We start from the raw sequence: 22,102 nt of genomic DNA on the forward strand, positions 1-22,102 counted from the left end.
ACCACGAGCTGCTTTAGGATTGTGATGTTCAAACTAGGAATTGATTATCGAGTCGCAAGTCATAAGCTCTTTATAAGGTCTTGAGTGGTTGTTCAGGTGGGGTACACCTGAGCCGATCGGAGTGGGTTGTATCGTGGAAATTTTTGGTTTGATCTTCTCTGATCATCAAAGCAGTGGTTGGTGATGGCATAACAAAGGGTCAAGGATTATTAAGGTGATACGTCATATGGTTTTTTTGGGTAACGTTTGCAGTCGGTATGTTTTGAGGATCAATTATGCGTGCTTCTGGTAGTGTCTCCAGCCTGGGACTGGGGGTAGATTCATAAATGGATGCTCATCAATTGTAGGGAAGGGCCTTCAAGAAGCATATGAGTGGCCATCTTTGAGTGGGATTTTGGTGGAAACTTGCGTTGGGAATCACGAGTGTATCCTTGCAAAGTCTGTGCTCAGAAATATGTGGATTAAGAAATCTGGATGTCAAAGGCCTCAGCCGGAGGGTTCAGGATTTAGCTTATGTGTATGTGCTCTGGGATGGTTCTATCTGTGTGAAGGTCAGGCAAGTGATGAGGTTTCGACATCTTAGCAGCACCATATCGATCTGACGGTTGAGGAGTTGAAAAGATAGTTTGATGGATAAGTGTCATGTATTTAGCATTGGTTCGGTTTGGGGCGGTCTATCAGGGAGTCATACGAATTCGAGACTTCAAGTTTCAGGCAAAGGAGTTTGGGTTTCTTCATGGGATTGTGGATTCATTTTCTTTGAGTGGGAAATTATGTTAGGTTCAGTTGCCTTGGGAAGGCAATTGGTTTTTCAAGGTTGTGGTTGTGTCCCTCAGGATGTCAGGCACGCGGGGAATGATAAGGAATGATTTCGAGGACAAAATCAAATTTAAGTGGGGGAGAGTTGTAACACCCAATTTCAAATCGCTTCATTATTCGGGGCTGCGACCCGATCATCAGTTATCATAAGGCTTGTGAGCTTAGGAAAGAAAGGTTTTGGCCCTTCCGGATGAGGATGTTAAAGTCTATGTGATCCGAGTGTTTGATGGTGTTTCGGAGCGCAAGGGCATAATGATAATTGGTTATCTCGGACCTTTATGAATTTTTGGGTTGGTTCGGGGAACTTCAATGCTATGATGGGTTGCTAGAAGTGTAGGGCTTCTTTCCACCTTTCCGTGGATATGAAGTTCATCTGAAACGGACTTAGATCGAGGAAGTTATGACCTTCTAAATATCTAGGGTTTTCGGAGGAATCTTAGTACGCGGGGCGTAGGAAGGGAGTACGCATGGCGTACAGCTGCAGAGATTAGTACGCATGGCGTAGGGAGGCATACGTTGGGTTTAATGTGAAGGTTGGTGCGGGGGTGAGAAGCCTCGTACGCTAGGCATACGAGGAGTACATTGGGCGTACGAGGGTAAGTTGGAAAACCATAATTTTTGTGTTCTGCCATATATAAGCTTAATGATAGTCCATTGTGTTCATTTCTAAGACAGTCTCCATGCTCTTAAACCCTAATTCGACCCCCTAGCCCATGTTTTCTGTTGTGCCATATATAAGCTTTATGGAAGGTTTAGTGTAACTAGAAGAAAAAGGGGGGAAATTGAAGACTTGTTGTTTGAAGGAAAGCTTTAAGATCTAGCATTTGCACGTCCTTTTGGTATCTTGGGAGGTATAAATTCACAACCTTGTCTTTTCATTTCATAGATCTTCTTCTTGGTTCATTTTTGGTCATTTTGACCCTTAAGGTGGATGACTGGGAGTCTAAGTCGTTTGTGAAGCTTGAAATTGTAGATCTAGTTATATCATGGGTTCCTTGGCAATAAAGGTGCAAACTTTATGGTGGTTTTGGTTCCATGCACGTATTAAGTCAAGTATTAAGCTCTTTTGAGCTCTAGAGTCCCATTTAGCCATGCACACACATAAAGTTGGCAACTTCATGTGATTAACCACCTTGGGGAAGCCAGATCCAAGTTTGGATCCAAGTCTTAACGGATTAAGTGCTTAATTGGAAATGTTGCTTTGGGCTGGTGAGTACGTTGGGCGTACAAGTCTGTATGCTGCGCGTACAAGCCTCCCAAGCAGTACGCTAAGCGTACAGGCTAAGTACGCCCCGCGTACTCAGTAGACATGGGCCTTTTCGCGTTTTCGACATTGGTTTGGCTGGGTTGTGTTGGGCCATGTTGGGCCATCGGGATTTTATTGTTGGGCTGTTGTATTTTGTTGGGCCTTCTAGGACAAAGGCCCACGAATGGAATTAGGCCCAATTTGGAAGGTTGGTCGATATTTGGGCTTTAGATATTATTTTTGGATTTTGGGCATTTGGTCATCTAGTTGGTCCTTGGCTTTCGGCCAAGCTTGAGGAAGGGTAAAAAAGTCTTTTACCCTAATTTGGACTCATAGTGTGCGTCAGAGGCTAGATTTTGATGGGTTGTCATTTTGGTACTTGATAGAGCATGGATTATAGCTGATCTACAACCAAATATTATTCGTGGAATCAGTTTTTGACTGGGTGTTGTCTTGAGGTTGACGGTTCTGGGAGCTGTCAACCAACAGCCAAGGATCGTCTGTAGGATTCGGCAATGCGATGTGAGTTGTCCTCACTATACTTGCGGGTCGGAGGCACCAATTCCGGCCCATTGGATTAATATCATGTTATGCATGTTGCTATGATATTTTGATCTGTTAGATCGGTATCTTGGTAGATAGAATGTTGCTACGTTGTTATGATCTGTTAGATCGGTATACCGGTAACTAGGATGATGTTATGCTTAGTGATCTATAGATCTGTTTGACTGGCTGTAGATTGCTATTTGATTGTCTGTTATATGAGTACATGTTTGGTCAGTGGCTGAGGCTTCACTACTTTGTGCGTAAGCCAACTGGCTGGGGCATAACAGCCCGATGGTTTAATGGGCCTGAAGGTATTCCATCCCGAGAATGATTGGACCCATAGTATGTTGGCATTCCAACCTGATGGTTGAGGGGCCTGGAGTATTCCAACCCGATGGTTGACTGGACCCATAGTACGTTGGTATTCTAACCTGATGGTTTTGGGGTCTGGGGTATTCCAACCCGATGGTTGACTAGACCCATAGTATGTTGCCATTCCAACCCGATGGTTGAGCGGCCTGGGGTATTCCAACCCGATGGTTGATTGGATCCATAGTATGTTGTTTGTTGTATATGTTATCTAATGTTTGTTGGTACTTTGGGGGAAACTCACTAAGCTTTGTGCTTACAGTTTTTTGGTTTATGGTTTCAGGTGTTTCAAAGGTTCGTGGCAAGGAGAAGGCGTGACCGTACACATCTATGTCATTGATCTTGGGAGGCACTGATTTTCAAATAATGTTTGGAGAACACTATTTTTCTAAACATTTTATTAGTAAAAGGATCATTTTGAAAAGTTTAAAATTGTTGAAATTTTTTGGATGTTTCAAATCTCAACCCAACCCACACAATATATCGACATATAATAGATACTAACATATACAGATAATCATACAGACAGTATCACAGGTAGTCCTACCAGTCTACCAGACTAGCATATCAAAATTAGCATGCACATCTATTCCATACTCAGCATATCAACCAATATTAGGTTATCAAACCAATAGGTTGGCCTTGGTGCCTTTGACCTGCAAGTACGATGAGGAAAACTCGACTCGCAAACTGAACAGAAGCTGATAAGGTCCCGACTCCGAATCTCAGCTCCAACTGCCTCCTATTCCAACCAAATGATCAAACCAATTAGACTTTCCAAAATACCCAAAATACCCTTAAGGTCAAACTTGGTGAATGTAAACTGGTCAAACCCACTAAGTCAGCCGAGTCAACCCAACCGAGCTGACCCAGTGCGAGTATGCAGGCGAACTCCAACTCTCACAGTTGACCATCATCGGGGTGGTTGACCTCGTACATGGCGTAAGGTCCAAATCCTCAGTAAGAGGTTAATGGATTAAGCTCTTACGTCCCAACTTCAAATCCATGACCAAAACACACTCTAGAGTCATAAAGTTTCCAACTTTATGACTTTACATGCCTAATAAGAGCTTAATTCAAGGTTTTAATCCATTAAGACCTTCTACAAGATGCATGGAGCAATTCTAACCAATAAGACTTCATTTTATGGCTAAGGACCCCTCTTAGGGTCTGAAAGGACAACTCAAAACGTCCAGAACATGTCATGTCCAAGATGAGACCTTTGGGACCAAAAAGAAACACAAAACACCCACAAACAAGATCTAGCAAACTAGCAATCAAGGTATGAACTTTATACCTTGAAATGATGGAAAATGGTGCAAAACTTCCAGATCCAAGATGTTTCTTCCCTCCAAGATGGGGTTGGTTCCTTCCTTCTTCTTATAAGCACACAAACACACACTTTAATTCTTGAAATGGCTTCACAAGGTGGTTCTAGGGCTATAATCACGAAAGAAAGGGTGGAGGTTGTTAAGGTGAAGGAAAATGAGGCCATAAGAATGCATAAATACCAGCCAAACCCTAAAAATTAGGGTTTCCTCATTTAGCAAGTAATCCTCGCGTACATAGATGTACGTTCAGCGTACACACTAGTACGCATGGCATACTCCTACCTGCTAGAATTACAGAAATGCCACTAAGGCCCCAATGCACAATTTTTTGGACTTAGGGACCAAAATACAATATAATAAAATTAAAAGGGTGAAATTACAAGTACCTTAACATCGGGATGTTACAATTCTCCCCCACCTGAACTAGACTTCATCCTAGAAGTCTGTTGTGGCGAATAACTCTGGGTAATGCTCCCGCATCTCAGCCTCCGACTCCTAGGTCTACTCGGAGTCCCTCCGATGTTGGAACCGCACCTTTACCAAAGGTATTTCCTTGTTGCGCAAGACCTTCATATTTTTTCCAAATTAGCCATTGGCCTCTCCACATAGTTCAAGCGCTTATCGACCTGAATATCGCCCAAAGAAACCACTACATCCTCATCTAATACGCACTTTCGCAGCTGCAAAACATGGAAAGTGCTATGAATCTGACTGAGATCCTCAGGTAGATCCAACCTGTAAGCAACCTTTCCGGCCCTAGCAACCACCCGAAAAGGCCCAATATACTGGGGACCCAACTTCCCTCTCTTCCTGAAGCGTATCACACCTTTCCAAGGTGAGACCTTCAGTAATACCATATCGCCGACCTGAAACTCCAACTCGGATCGGAACCGGTCGGCATAACTCTTTGCCGACTCTAAGCGGTCTGCAGTCTCTGTCTGCTCTTCTGAATCAGCTCCATGGTATGAAGGACCACTTCGGTCCTCCCCATAATCTTATGACCAACCTCGCCCCAAAAAACCGGGGTACGACATCTCCGCCCATACAAGAGCTCAAAAGGCTGAGTACCATTGCTGAAGTGCTAACTGTTTTGTAGGAGAACTCTGCAAGAGTTAGGTAGGAATCCCGACTCCCACGAAAATCGATAACATAGGCCCGCAACATATCCTCAAGGGCTTGTATCGCCTGCTCACTCTAGCCGTCGGTCTACGGATGATAAGTCGTGCTGAAACGCAGCCTCATACCCAGTTCCTTGTGGAACATCTTCCAGAAACGAAAAGTGAACCGAACATCACGGTCTGAAACAATAGAGATCAGAACTCCATGATGAGCGATAATCTCGCGAACATACACATCGGCTAACTTCTCGGCTGAAGAACTCTCCCGAATCGCCAGAAAGTGGGCACTCTTGGTCAATCTATCCACGATGACCCATATAACATCATAACCCTTCGCCGTCTTCGGCAACTTGGTGATAAAGTCCATCAAAATCTGCTCCCATTTCCACATGGGGACCTCCAGAAGTCTTGACCATCCTGCAGGTCATGCATTTATCAACATACCAAGCCATCTCCCTCTTCATACACGTCTACCAATAGCTCAATCTCAAATCCTGATACATCTTGGTGGCCCCCAGATGAATAGAAAAACAATACTTATGAGCCTCCTCTAACCCAGACCCGACCACATCGGGTCAATAACCCTCGACTATCCGAGACAAATCTGACAATCTCACCTCTGATCCTCTCCTGCTTCCAGTTCTCCTTCCGAACTCCCTCGGTCTGAGCCTCCCTGATCAATGCCAAAAGTGGGGAATCAACTTATATCCTCATACACATCTCCCTATCCGAAGATCCAGTCGACTTGCGGCTCAAAGCATCCGCCACCACATTCGCTTTATCCGGATGGTAAAGGATCTCGCAGTCATAATCCTTGACAACGTACAGCCACCTGCGCTGCATCATGTTCAGGTTCGGATGGTCCATGACATGCCTCAAACTCTTGTGATTCGTGTAGATAGTACAACGAACCCCATTAGCATGGTGCGTCCAAACCTTGAGGGCAAAAACCGCTGCCACCAACTCCAGGTCATGAGTGGGATGTAGCGTCTGGTGCGGCTTCAGCTATCATGAAGCATAAGCAACCACCTGTCCTCTCTGCATGAAGACTGCCCCCAAACTGGTGATGGATGCATCACAGAATACCACAAAACCCTTAACTCCCTCTGGGAGGGTCAATTCCGGAGCCTCACATAACCTCTGTCGAAGAATATCAAACGCCAACTACTGCTCAAGGCCCCATCAAAAATCCACCCCTTCCCCGTCAGACGAGTGAGGGGTATCACAATCTTGGAGAAATCCTAAATGAATCTTCAATAGTACCCTGTCAAACCAAAGAAAGTCCTGATATCTGAGGGAGATTTCGGAACATCCCACTACATCACGGCCTCGATCTTGGCAGGATCGACCAAAATCCCATCCTAGTTAACGAGGTGCCCCAGGAATTGGACCTCAACTCCTACTTTGAGAACTTGGCATAAAGCTGTTCTCGCCTCAAAACCCCCAGAAGCTCTCGAAGATGCTCCTCATGCTGCTCTCTGGTCTTTGAATACACCAAGATATCATCAATGAACACAATAACTGATCAGTCGAGCATCATCCTGCATACCCGATTCATCAAATCCATAAACACAGCAGGCGCATTGGCGAGCCCAAATGGCATCACCATGAACTTGTAATGCCTATAACGAGTTCAGAATGCGGTCTTTTCCACGTCTGCCTCTCTCACTCTAACCTGATGATATCTAGACCTCTGATCTATCTTGGAAAAACCAAGATACACCTTGCAACTGATCAAAGAGGTCATTAATCTGCGGAAGGGGATAACGGTTCTTCACCGTTAACTTGTTCAACTCCCGATAATCAATGTACATCCGGTGCGAACCATCTTTCTTCTTGACGACCAATATCGGCGCTCCCTATGGAGAATAGCTCGGCCTGATGAACTGCTTGCCTAGCAGCTCCTGCAGCTGACATGACAACTCATGCATCTCAGGCGGTGTCAAGCGGTACGACGCCTTGACAATCGGCGCCGCACCCGGCACAAGGTCAATCCTGAACTCGACCTGCCTCTCAGGAGGCACATCGGGCAACTCCTGTGGGAATACATCAGCAAACTCCCTAACTACTGGAACCTTTGAAACTGAAATCAAATCCCTAGCTCGAGTGTCAACCAAAATAAGACATATATCCTGCACACCCGTGCTGAATATATTGACGAGCCCTCACTGCCGAACAAAACCCTAAATTAACCCGGGTTCCCTCTCCATAAATAACAAGTTCTCCCCACTTGGGGTTCGAACTATCGCTCGCTGGCCCTTATAATCAATCCTGGCACCCAACTAGCTTAGCCACTCCATACCCACAATCACACAAACATCCCCCATGGGAATCGGGATCAAATCCATCGGATAAGGAACCCTGAAGATCTCTAGCACACAACCCTGATATACCACAGATCCAGAAACGACGTGTTCATTGGTGATAGAAACCTGCAACGGACACTCTAACTCCCTAATAGGCATATCAAACTCCCTACTGAAAGATCGAGATATAAAGGCTCGACTCGCACCCGAGTCAAAAAACACAAGAGCAGGCAAAGAGTTCACTAGGAACGTACCTAACAGAGGCACATATATATAAGTATAACACAAAACATAATGTTGTGGGAAGGGGTCACATCCAAACCACCAAAAAAGCGCTGCCACCTCTGCGCCACGTCAGCTTCACCACCAACCCATCACTAACCCACTAAACATTGGAAATGGATACCACTCCTCAAATTCTTTTTTTTAACATTATATTAATAAAAACATAATTTAACACATAAATTAATTTTTTGAAAACATAAAAAAATTGTAACATCCCAAAATTCAAGACCAAGAATTTCATTTTTTATTTAACAATTCATAAAACAGATTATGGAAAACATCATTGAGTTATCTCATTTCATAAAAAAACCATAGATCATATGTCTCAAAAACATGTCATAAGATAATGATAATGTTAGAGTATAAATCCCAAGAACATCATAGTGCGGAAAATCGTGGTATGATGCGCTGCTATCGTGGCGACTCCTTTCCCTTCGCAGATGGACCTGAAGCAAAAAATTAAAATCGTAAGCACAAAGTTGAGTGAGTTCCCCCATCATACCACATACCATACAATAAACATACCGTCTAACATGTCCGGGTACTGGACTACCCCTTCGGTCTCTTTCAACCGGTAACTTCCTAGCATATTAGGGTGATAGCCTACCCCTTCGGTCTTTTTCAACCAGTAACTTGCCTAGCATATCAGGGTCTTGGCCTACCCCTTCGGTCCTTTCGACCGGTACCTCGCCTATCATATCAGAGTGCTGGTCTACCCCTTCGGTCCTTCTGACCGGTACCGGGGACTATTTCACCCCTACTTCTACCATATAACATCCTAGTACATAAACACATAAGTCATATACTGCCTAGCTTATCAGCATGTTGGCCTACCCCTTCGGTCCTTTCGACCGGTACTGGGGCCTATCCTACCCCTCCTACCACTATCACATAATATCATAGCATACTAGCACATAAAGCATAACAGATAGTGGCATACAAGATAATTATCACAAAGACAATCATCTCTACTATAACTCTTACTAGTGGGCCATCATTGGTGCCTTCGACCCACTTCTATTGGAAGGTAACTCACCTCAAATGTCGTGAAGTAACTGAACTATCCTCGGCTCTGGGATAAACTCTTCTCAAACCCCTACAGATAAAAATCTCCTTTAATTACCCTTTCATTCTCATAATCCCTTTGTGACATTCCCATTTTTTCACGGCCAGAAAAGACCGATTTTGTTTATGCTTTATAAAAATCAGAGTACCCTTTTAACAAAAATGTTGCGGAATTTGTTCCCAGAAAAACATGATAAATGTATTATCAAAGCGTTTCCGAAGAAATGCATTTGATTTATTTTAAAACTTTGGGATGTCATCGTCAATAAAGAAACAAAAGCATAAACAGACCTTACATTCTTTTACACTAGTGATCTACATCTCTTTTAAAGCTCTCAGTGTAAAATAGCTTCGTATCGACACGTGTGATAAAATTAAACTTGAGTGGGCCAGGTTGCGAAACCTGGTGAGTACATAGGGATTTCAATCCCACAATGTTATATCATATATATAATTTAGAACTCACAAAATATACAATTTCACCACATATATAAGCAACTCTTACCCCACCCTGTCGATCCTCCCAATGACACTATCCATACTCTTGGACCTTAAATTACCTCTTACTTAATCCATACTCTCGGATCAATGATTGTGCCCATTCCATACTCTCGGACTAGCGACAAATGTCTATGTCTAAATTCATACTCCCGGATTAATGACAACTAACTATGTCCTATCCATACTCCCGGACTAAGGACAACTGACTATGTATTAATACATACTCCTGGATTAATGACAAATAACTATGTCCTAGCCATTCTCACGGACTAAGGACAACTGACTATGTCTTAATCCATACTCCCGGATTAATGACAATTGAGTATGTCCAATCCATACTCTCGGATTAGGGACAATGACTATTTCTAATCCATGCTCCCGGATCAATGACATATTTTAAAGTTCTATTCCCTGTGTATATCCCACTCGTTATCATAAAGCGATACTACCCAATATTCCTCATAATTAATTTAGGTTTACTCTGTATCCTAAATCATCGTATATTATCAGGTATGTTCTTTAACACGTATTTCAGGCAATATCAAATATTTTACACACCAACAAACATTTAATACATTATTCAATACCTGTATTAAAATCATGTTCGTTAAAGGGACTATGCACTCACACATAAACTCTTCAACAAATATTTAACTCTTTAACATATATTTAATACTTTAATTAATACTTGTATTAAAATCATGTTCATGAAAGGGACTATGCACACACACATAAACTCTTCAACAAATATTTAACTCTTTAACATATATTTAATACTTTAATTAATACTTGTATTAAAATCATATTCATGAAATGGACTATGCAATCACTTGTTAAAGTGATGATTCGAAACTCGGGCAGCACTTCGCTTCAAACAATTCTATTTTCCTTCGACGAAACCTAGCATTATTATCGCTAAATTTTATTCTAATATTTATTGCGACTAATTATTAGTCTAGATTCGTCATTAACTCAGAGCCTACTTCATGATCTATCAAGTAAGGATCAGCCAGGCAGGACAGTTGGGAGGCTGGACCATTTCGGCATATAGCTTTTCTTAAATCCAACAACCAAACCCAATGTCACCATTCTAGACACCTCTCCTATAAGTAGATCAATCAGTATAACGACTTTGAATCACTGATAAATCTTATTTATAGGTTCATAATAACGATATTATAAGCTATATTTAAAGTAAGGTAGCATAACTTACTTAGCTAGGAGTCGGGCTCTGCAGGGGCAAAACTTCGTCGCTGAATCTTTCTAAGAAAGATTCTTGCAGCGCTTCAGCGCTCACCTTACTATACTAAAAACTACAGAAAGAGAAGTCGAATCACGAGGGACCGAAATGCTCGTGGAATAAGAAGAGAAAGACTCTTGAATCAAGAGAATGGTGCAAGAAATATGAGAGCCTAGAGACTCTTATTTATAGTAGTTGAATTTTAAAAAACCACCCTCTATATTTACTTAAATGACTAAACACCCCTTTATAATATTATTTTAAATAGATTTAATGATATTTGTATTAAATTAATGTCGAAAGTACTCAACACTAGTCTTATAACGACCGCATTGTCGATACCTTTCTAACGATATATACATATGTATATATATGTATACGGTATATGATTTACACTTTATTTTAATATGTAAATGTGCTATTAAAAATTATAACTCATTCATACGAACTCTATTTTTTACGTTCTTTATATCCACGTGTAGCTATCGACGAGATCTACAACTTTCGTTTAGACTCCGTCGGGTAATTTTGAATTTATATTTTTGTCCATATTTTTATAAAACTAAATAATTTTGCTAAGATCATAACTCTCTCGTACAGACTCCATTTTTGGAATTCTTTTTCTCAAAATTCCTATTTTCAGGAGTACTATGATTTTCATTTTGGTCGCATTAGCTAAAAGTCAACCATTCTCTTCGTAGCTTTTTACGTCATACATTTGTTATGCACGGCTGACTTTTATATCTTATAAAAATCATATCTAATTAATACGGATTCGGATTTCGACGAAATTTATATTTTCGGGATCGGGACGACGTATACTTCCTAAATATATATATATATATATATATATATATATATATATATATATATATATGTTTTGGCGTATTTATTATTACAATTTACGGACGATTCGACTGATTTTTCTTATTTTATTATATTATAATAATCATGAAACATATAATATTCAAATAATTATTCTTTATTACGTCAAATAGGTTATAATTGTTAACCCTAACTATTACTTTTGTTAAGATTATTTATTCTAGATAATCTTCTATAAAAAAATCATTTTAACGCTTATTATATTGTAATTGACTAGCCCGAATCTATGGGTGTTACAATTATCCCCTCCTTAGGATGATTACGTCCCGGAATCATAAAAAAAACAGGGCTTGTATAATGACTCCTTTCGTTTCCATTCCATCCTAAGAGGTAATCGTAACTCTTATGTCCTTTCAAATGAGTATCTAACTCTAGGATTCTGACTGCTGGCGGTGCGCAACCTTGCACCCGCTCTTTATCCTATGTTGGACTTTCAATCTTAACCTTCGAGTTACAAACTCAGTCCTTATTGGAAACTCTTGATCTTTCTTAAACAAACTTAAATTAAGATAAGTTCTTTACTTCGATTACCGTAACAGGCCGATGTGACATGTTCTAATGAGATTTCGTCGTATGATGCAACGCTTAGACTCAGGTCTTTTAGAGTCAAATTCCAGAACATAATATACCTTCCTTCATGTTCTAACGTTATATAATCACATTCTAACATGTAACACATCTAGCTACAAACTTCTTACCTTAACAACGGTTGTGATACTTCTACTGATCGCTTCGATTATCTTTCACTTCAATCTTCTGACTTAAGTTAGATGTTACATCGATCTTGGTACTTTGAACCACGTAACATACTCATCTTAGTTGGACTCGATTTGATATGACCACTAGGGTCGGATTGACAATCATCTTCTTAGTCATTACCGAAACGATGGTAACGACAGACATGAACAAAACAGAATCAATTACTAGCTTTTTGGTAACCTTGTGACTTTCCCTGATCAAAGTGCGAGTCCTATGCTTCTGGTAGTATAGGCCTCTACTACCTTTCACACCTACTCATACTCGTCCCAAGTATTGTCTCGCAGTTCTCCAAGTTATTATCACAAAAACAATTTTAACACATAAAAATGTGTCCAAACAATCATATAATTTTCTCTAGACTCTACTAGGTCTTCTTCCATGCGTATCTTCGATCATTAATTCTGCTTCAACTCGGTTGGTGATGGAAATGTCAGACGATGGGATAACTTCATTGATTATACCAAAAATCTTTTTTTCTGCTAATCGAAAGTGTACTTCTCCTGTACTAGACGTATTATTTATTAGACGCATTCTAAAGGCAAGATATCACTCTTATGATATCTTCCGATAGGTACCATTCAGTATCGTAAGCCTTCTCATTTCCTCCATTTACTCAATTCACTACGAGTCTGCACCATGATGTTCTGCACACCAAAGCAGTCGTTTGGTGTATCGAGACGAGAATAAAGATAGAGGAAGGTTTAGACGCGTATTCCTCCTTATTACCTTGAAAAATTATATGTCAGTTCTAATATCGTAATTAAACGTTTAGAAATCTGAACACATAAAATTTCTAGATCCGGTCGGCAACAGACCATAGATCCGATCAAACGATAGCATAAAGCATCACAAATTATGAAGCACATAAAAGCATCTTAGGTATCTTCCCTAATTAAGCTAGTGTTTGTGTCTATTCAGGCGTACTTCCTAAAATATGTAGAGACACTCCTCACGATCATCGCTTAACATTCTAAGTTTAAGTCTACAAATAAATCCTTATTCCTAGTTCGCTTAAACTAATACTCTGATACCAACTGTGACATCCCCACTTTTTCACGGCCAGAAAAGACCGATTTTGTTTATGCTTTATAAAAATCAGAGTACCCTTTTAACAAAAATGTTGCGAAATTTGTTCCCAGAAAAACATGGTAAATGTATTATCAAAGCATTTCCGAAGAAATGCATTTTATTTCTTTTAAAACTTTGGGATGTCATCGTCAATACAGAAACAAAAGCATAAATAGACCTTACATTTTAAATCTATCAGTGTAAAGTAGCTTCGTATCGAAACCTGCGATACAAATAAACTTGAGTGAGTCAGGTTGGGAAACCTGGTGAGTACATAGGGATTTCAATCCCACAATGTTATATCATATATATAATTTAGAACTTACAAAATATACAATTTCACCACATATATAAGCAACTCTTACCCCACCCCGTCGATCCTCCCAACGACACTATCCATACTCTCGGACCTTAAATTTTACCTCTTACTTAATCCATACTCTCGGATCTAATCCATGCTCTTGGATCAATTACTGTGCCCATTCCATACTCTCGGACTAGGGACAAATGTCTATGTCTAAATTCATACTCCCGGATTAATGACAAATAACTATGTCCTATCCATACTCCCGGACTAAGGACAACTGACTATGTCTTAATCCATACTCCCGGATTAATGACAAATAACTATGGCATATCCATACTCCCGGATTAATGACAATTGACTATGTCCAATCCATACTCTCGGATTAGGGACAATGACTATGTCTAATCCATGCTCCCGGATCAATGACATATTTTAAAGTTCTATTCTCCGTGTATATCCCACTCGTTCTAATAAAGAGATACTACCCAATATTCCTCATAATTAAATTAGGTTTACTCTGTATCCTAAATCATCGTATATTATCAGGTATGTTCTTTAACACGTATTTCAGGAAATATCAAGTATTTTACACACCAAAAAACATTTAATACATTATTCAATACTTGTATTAAAATCATGTTCATGAAAGGGACTATGCACTCACACATAAACTCTTCAACAAATATTTAACTCTTTAACATATATTGATTACTTTAATTAATACTTGTATTAAAATCATGTTCATGAAAGGGACTATGCACTCACTTGTTAAAGTGATGATTCCAAACTCGGGCAGCGCTTCGCTTGTAACGATTCTATTTTCCTTCGACGAAACCTAGCATTATTATCGCTAAATTTTAGTCTAATATTTATTGCGACAAATTATTAGTCTAGATTCATCATTAACTTAGAGTCTACTTCATGATCTATCAAGTAAGGATCAACCAGGCAGGACAGTTGGGAGACAGGACCATTTCGGCATATAGCTTTTCTGAAATCCAACAACCAAACCCAATGTGACTATTCTAGACACCTCTCCCGTAAGTAGATCAATCAGTATAATGACTTTGAATCAATCATAAATATTATTTATAGGTTCATAATAACGATATTATAAGCTATATTTAAAGTAAGGTAGCATAACTTACTTAGCTAGGAGCCGGGCTCTGCAGGGCAAAACTTTGTCGCTGAATCTTTCTAAGAAAGATTCTTGCAGCGCTTCAGCACTCACCTTACTATACTAAAAACTACAGAAAGAGAAGTCGAATCATGAGGGACCGAAATGCTCGGGGGATAAGAAGAGAAATACTCTTGAATCAAGAGAATGGTGCAAGAAATATGAGAGCCTAGAGGCTCTTATTTATAGTAATTGAATTTTCAAAAACCACCCTCTATATTTACTTAAATGACTAAACACCCCTTTATAGTACTATTTTAAATAGATTTAATGATATTTGTACTAAACTAATGTCGAAAGTACTCAACACTAGTCTTATAACGACCGCATCGTCGATACCTTTCTAACGATATATATATATATATATATATATATATATATATATATATATATATATATATATATATATATATATATATATATATATACGTATATATGATTTACACTTTATTTTAATACGTAAATGTGCTATTAAAAATTATAACTCGTTCATACGAACTCTGTTTTTGACGTTCTCTATATCCACGCATAGTTATCGACGAGATCTACAACTTTCGTTTAGACTCCGTCGGCTAATTTTGAATTTATATTTTTGTCCATATTTTTATAAAATTAAATAATTTTGCTAAAATCATAACTCTCTCGTACGGACTCCATTTTTGGCATTCTTTTTCTCAAAATTCCTATTTTAAGGAGTACTATGATTTTCATTTTGGTCGCATTTGCTAAAAGTCAACCATTCTCTTTGTAGCTTTTTACGTCATACATTCGTTGTGCGCGGCTGACTTTTATATCTTATGAAACTCATATCTAATTCATACGGATTCGGATTTCGACGAAATTTATATTTTCGGGATCGGGACGACGTATACTTGCTAAATATAATATATATATATATATATATATATATATATATATATATATATATATATATATATATATATATATATATATATATATGTGTGTTTTGGCGTACTTATTATTACGATTTACGGATGATTCGACTGATTTTTCTTATTTTGTTATATTATAATATTCAAATAATTATTATTTATTACGTCAAATATGTTACAATTGTTAACCCTAACTATTACTTTGGTTAAGATTATTTATCCTAGATAATCTTCTATAAAAAAATCATTTTTAACGCTTATTATATATTAATTGACTAGCCCGAATGTATGGCTGTTACATCCTTTAAGGGTCAACTCTGGTCAAAGTCCAAGACAAATTCAAGACTCAACTCGCCGACTTGGTCCATCAACTCGCCGAGTTCCATAAATTAGAAACCCTGGAATTGCAACCTCAACTCGTCGAGTTCTTTCATGAACTCGTCGAGTTGCTTCCTATAAAAGAATCGGGACATTTCGCTACAACTCTTCGAGTTCTTTAATCTTCCAAACTCGTAAAACCTTAACCAACTCGCTGAGTCGTCTCCTAGACTCACTGAGTTACTTAGGAATCAGAAAGGTTGGGGGACCATGATCCAACTCGCCGAGTTGGATGAACAACTCGTCGAGTTCTCATTGTCTAAATCTATTCAGTCACTTCCAATTTTGTTCAATGCTTCCAAACGATAGATCTGGTCCCCTAGGGCTGATATATCACGTAAAGTTGCTAACTTTACGTCCATGCATGGTGTCATAAAGCTAGAAACACCAAAACTAAGCTATATAAGAGATCTAGAGCATGGGGAAGGGCCAAGGATTGATAAAGCTGGCAAATTTAAGCCTCATAAACTCTTGAGTGCCTAGATCTGAAGTCACAACTTCATGATATGCTCAAATCCTGAAAATGACTTCAATATGGCCCAAAAGTGACAACATACTACCATAAATGAAGATCTAAGTAATAGAAAGCGAAGGTATCAACTCTATACCTCAAATGAGTCAGTAATGCAACTCAAACTCTGGATCTACTAGCTTCCTCTTGAATCTCCAAGCTTCTCCTTCCTTCACAAGCTTCAAAGTCACAAAGAATGCACAAAATGGCTCAAAACTCTCCAAAAGTGGATTAGGGTTTCTAGGCTAGGGTTTGGGGCGATGGAGGCTGTAAATGAGGCTAGCATTTGGAGGTTAAGGTGTTTAAATAGGGTGAAAAACCCTTAAAATTAGGGTTTCATTCTGCCAGGCCTACTCGTTGAGTTGAGGCTCTCAACTCGCCGAGTAGACTTCATCACCCGCTTCCAAAATCCATATCTACTTGACGAGTTTGGGGCCTCCAACTCGTCATGTTCATATACAAAAATGAATAACTTATACTTTAAATACATACGAGGAACTTGGTGTTACAAATCTCCCCCACTTATTTTAGACTTCTTCCTTGAAGTTTGTTGTGCCTGTAAAGAGCTCGGGGTACTGCTCCCTCATCTCATCCTCCGACTCCCAAGTCCATTCCAAGCCCTTACAGTGTGGCCACTACACCTTCACTAACACTACCCTCTTGTTCCTCAGATCCCTCGTCCTCCTATCGAGGATGGCTACTGGTCGCTCAATGTACTTTAGGCTTTCATCCCCTGAATATCCTCTAGGAGAACCACTACGGAGTCGACTACCAAGCACTTCTGCAGTTAGGAGACATGAAAAGTGTTGTGGATCTGACTAAGCTCAGATGGCAGATCCAGTCGGTACGCAACCTTGCCCACTCGGGCCAATGCCCTGAACGGCCCGATGTATCTGGGCCCAACTTGCCCCTCTTCCTGAACCGGATCATACCTTTCCAAGGTGACACCTTCAGGAGGACCATATCTCCCACTTGAAACTACAGGTATGATCGTCGTCTGTCGGCGTAGCTCTTCTGCCAACTCTGGGCCGTCTAGAGTCTACTCCGGACCTTCTAGATCCTCTCTGTCGTCTTGAGTACCACTTCGGTACTCCCCATGACCCACTGTCCAACATATCGGGGTTCTGCACTTCCTACCATAAAGCATCTCAAAGGGAGGACGGTCGATGCTGGGGTGGTAGCTATTATTATAGGAAAACTCTGCCAAGGAAAGGTAGATATCCCAACTACCACCAAAGTCTAATACGCAAGCCCGCAGCATATCCTCCAAGGTTTGGATGGTCCGCTCACTCTGACCATCCGTCTGTAGGTGAAAAGTCGTGCTAAAGTGCAGACGAGTACCCAACTCGTCATGAAATTTCTTCCAAAATCTGGAATTAAACCGCACTTCTCGGTCAGAAATCACGGAAACTGGCACTCCGTTTCGAGCTACTACCTCTCTGATGTAGATATCAGCCAGCTTCTCGGCCGAAATGCTATCCTGGATCGGGATGAAATGGGCACTCTTGGTTAACTAATCCATGATGAACCAAATCGAATCCACTCCCCCTCCGGTCCTGGGAAGCTTCGTGATGAAATCCATAGTAATATCCTTCCATTTCCACACAGGGATATCCAACGGTTGCTTCTTGCCGTGAGGTCTCTGGTGCTTGGCCTTGACCTTCTTGCAGGTCAGCCACCTCTCGACGTACCAGGCAAAATCCCGATTCATGCAGGGCCACCAGTAATCAGGACGAAGAACTCTATATATCTTCGTCGCCCCGGGATGGATGGAAAATCTGGACTTGTGCGCCTCCTCCATCAGGATCTGGCACACACCACCTCCGTACGGAACCCACACTCTGCGGTGAAGTGTCAACAGCACGCGACCATCATAGTCGAAGGAGAAAATCTGGCCCACGATACGCGTACTCTTCCGGTGTTCCTCCTTCATAGCCTCCTGTTGGGCCTCCCGGATCTTCTCCAGAAGCGGAGTCACTATTGGCATCCTCAGACAGATATCTCTGATCGGGGATGCGAATGCCTTGCAGCTAAGTGCATCGACCACAACATTGGCCTTCCCCTGGTGGTAAAGGATCTCACAGTCGTAATCCTTCACCACATCTAACCACCGACGCTGCCTCATATTTAGATTCGGCTTATCTATGAGGTACCTCAAGCTCTTGTGGTCCGTGTAAATGGTACAACGGACCCCATAGAGGTAGTGTCGCCAAATCTTGAGGGCGAAAACAACCGCCCCAACTCCAGATCGTGCGTCAGCTACTTCGCCTCGTGAGGCTTCAGCTACCTCGAGGCGTAGGCGATGACGTGCCCTCTCTACATCAACATTGCGCCCAAACCCGAAATGGATACATCACAGTACACTACAAAATCCTCCATGCCCTCTAGCATGGCTATGATCGGCGCCTCGCGCAACCTCTGCCTCAATGTCTCGAACACTGCCTACTGCTCAGGCCCCCATCGAAATACAACGGCCTTCTTCGTCAGCCAGGTCAAGGGTACTGATATCTTGGAGAAATCATGTATGAATCTCCGGTAATAGCCTACTAACCCGAGGAATCTCCAAATCTCAAATGGAGAATTCGGAACCTGCCACCTCATCACGGCCTCCACTTTGGCCGGGTCGACCAAAATTTTGTTCTGGTTGAAGGGGTGCCCCAGAAACTACACCTCGTGCAACCAGAACTCGCACTTGGAGAACATGGCGTACAAGCTCTCCCTCCTCAGGGTATTCAACACCTCCCGCAAGTGCTCCTCGTGCTGCTACAGAATCTTGGATTAAACAAAAATGTCATTAATAAATACTATCATAGACCGATCCAGCATCGGTTTGCATATGCGGTTCATGAGGTCCATGAACGCGGCAGGGGCATTGGTGAGCCCAAAGGGCATCTCCGCGAACTCATAGTGGCCATAGCGAGTCCGGAAAGTAGTCTTCTGTACATCCTCATCTCTGACTCGTATCTGGTGGTAGCCTGAACGCAAATCTATCTTGGAAAACCAAGATGCCCCTGTAGCTGGTCGAAGAGATCATCAATCCTCGGGAGTGGGTAATGGTTCTTCACTGTTACCTTATTCAGCTCCCGATAGTCTATGCACATCTGATGCGACCCGTCCTTCTTCTTTACAAACAGGATCGGGGCTCCTTAAGCGAATTACTCAGCCTGATTAATCCCTTGTCTAACAACTCTTGTAGCTGTATAGACAGCTCCTGCATCTCGAAAGTAGCCAACTGATACGGTGCCTTGGCTATCGGAGCCGCACCAAGGACTAGGTCGATCCTGAACTCCACCTGTCTCTCTGGAGGTATCCTAGGAAACTCCACTAGAAATACGTCCAGGTACTCTCAAACAACTAGCACATCATTCACGGTCGCCTTACCCGCCTCCTGGGTATCCATAACGTAGGCGACATATCCTACACAACCCTGGTGAAGGTAGCGCCTAGCCCTCACTGCTAAACACAAGGCTGGTTCACGTTGCGGTCTTTCGCCCTGAATCACCAGCTCTCCCTCACTTGGGGTCCTGGCACGAACCAACTGCTGCTCACAGTCGATCACCACCCCATTAGGTCTTAGCCAATCCATGCCTATGATAACCTTGTTCCCCCTTAAAGGAATGGGAACCAAATCCACAAGGTAACGCTCGTCATACATCCTCAAAACGCAATCTCTGTAAACCTCGGATGCCCGGACAGATCGGTCGTCAGCAATCTCAACCTCTAAAGGACAATCTAACATGCCTGAAGATTCAGCAAACCTCTTTCTGAGTGCAAGAGAGACAAATGATCGGGTAGCCTCCGAATCAAATAACACCTGTACTGGGATACCGTTCACATAGAACGATCCTAAACGAAACATATAAAACATAGAACATAAATATCATAACCGACATATAATAAGAGTTAGGGAGGAGAAAACATACCTGTCACCACATCCGGTGCGGCACGCGCCTCCTCGGCAATCAGCTGGAATGCTCGGCTCCTCACCACTAGAGCATATGTCTTTCCCTGTCGGCCATCCGTAATCCGCAAGGTCATTGGGGCCGGCGCCGTCACTGGCGCTCCTAATGTCTGTCTCGGGCAGTTAGCCTTTTTATGGGTCTTCTGATTGTAATGAAAGCAAATCAGTTCTGATTTCTGAAGGGTGGCGATAGGGGTAGAACAATCCCTGCCAAAGTGCCCAAGCTTGCTGCACTTATAGCAACCTGATGACCCTAATCTACAAACTCCTTCATGCGTCTTGCCGCATTTCCCACAGCGGATCTGGCCCGGCAGGCCCATCGACCTCGAGTTGAATCCCTTGGGTTTCTTCCTAAAAACCCTAGTCACCGGCGCGGCCTCCGCCTTCCTCTTAAGGATGTGCTCTATATCAATCCCCCTCTCTCTCGCCCTGGCTATCATATCCTCCAAAGTCGGGCATGCTAAGTAGCTGACATGTTTCCGAATGTCAACTCTCAACATATCGTAGTACCGGGTCTTCCACATCTCTACATCACCCGCGTACTGAGGCACCAGTAAGGCCCTCTCCCTGAACTTGGCGGTAATCTCCGCCACCAACTCAATCATCTGTCTCATATCAAGAAACTCCCAAGCTAGCTGCTGAATCTCCATAGCTGGCGCAAACTCGGCCCTAAAACTGGTCACAAAGTCCGACCAAGTCATAGCCTCAATGGCTGGGGCTCCCAACGAATCATTGAATGTCTCCCACCAGTCTCTAGCTCTGTCTCTCAAACATCCCACAGCATACCGGACCTTCGACCCCTCAGGGCAGAAGCTCGTCAACTGTACAGACTCGATGTCTGCAATCCATCTCCTGGCCACAATGGGGTCCTTCACTCTGTGAAAGTCTGGTGCACCAAATCCCCTGAAATCCTTGCAGGAGAGTGTGCGCGTCCCTGACTGGCCAGATGCCATGTCACTCCGGAATTCCATCAGGCGATCCTCCATCAGCTCAATGATCCCTTCCTTGATCGACCCAAAAATCACCGAGGTCGCCTCAAGGATGCCTCTCGTAATCTCAGATGCGATGAACTCGCGTAGTCCGTCATCAACCGGCTCGGGAACCTGACACACCCCCAAACCAAGGATGGCGGAAACGTCCGGGGGTGGGAATGACTTCATGTATAGTATCACAACAACGAGTATAATAGTGCTCATAGTTAATACAACCATCATAATTATAATTGAAAAAGTTACATCGTAGTATGAGTTTACATGTTTCACAATCAATTACACTATGATGACAAAATAAAATGTTTGACGATTTAACGTCCCATCCTCAAAAGCTGTTGATTTCCT

Source organism: Lactuca virosa, chromosome 5 (genome assembly GCF_052849685.1).
Source record: "Lactuca virosa cultivar CGN04683 chromosome 5, Lactuca_virosa_CGN04683_v6, whole genome shotgun sequence".
In the NCBI taxonomy this organism is placed as follows: domain Eukaryota; kingdom Viridiplantae; phylum Streptophyta; class Magnoliopsida; order Asterales; family Asteraceae; genus Lactuca; species Lactuca virosa.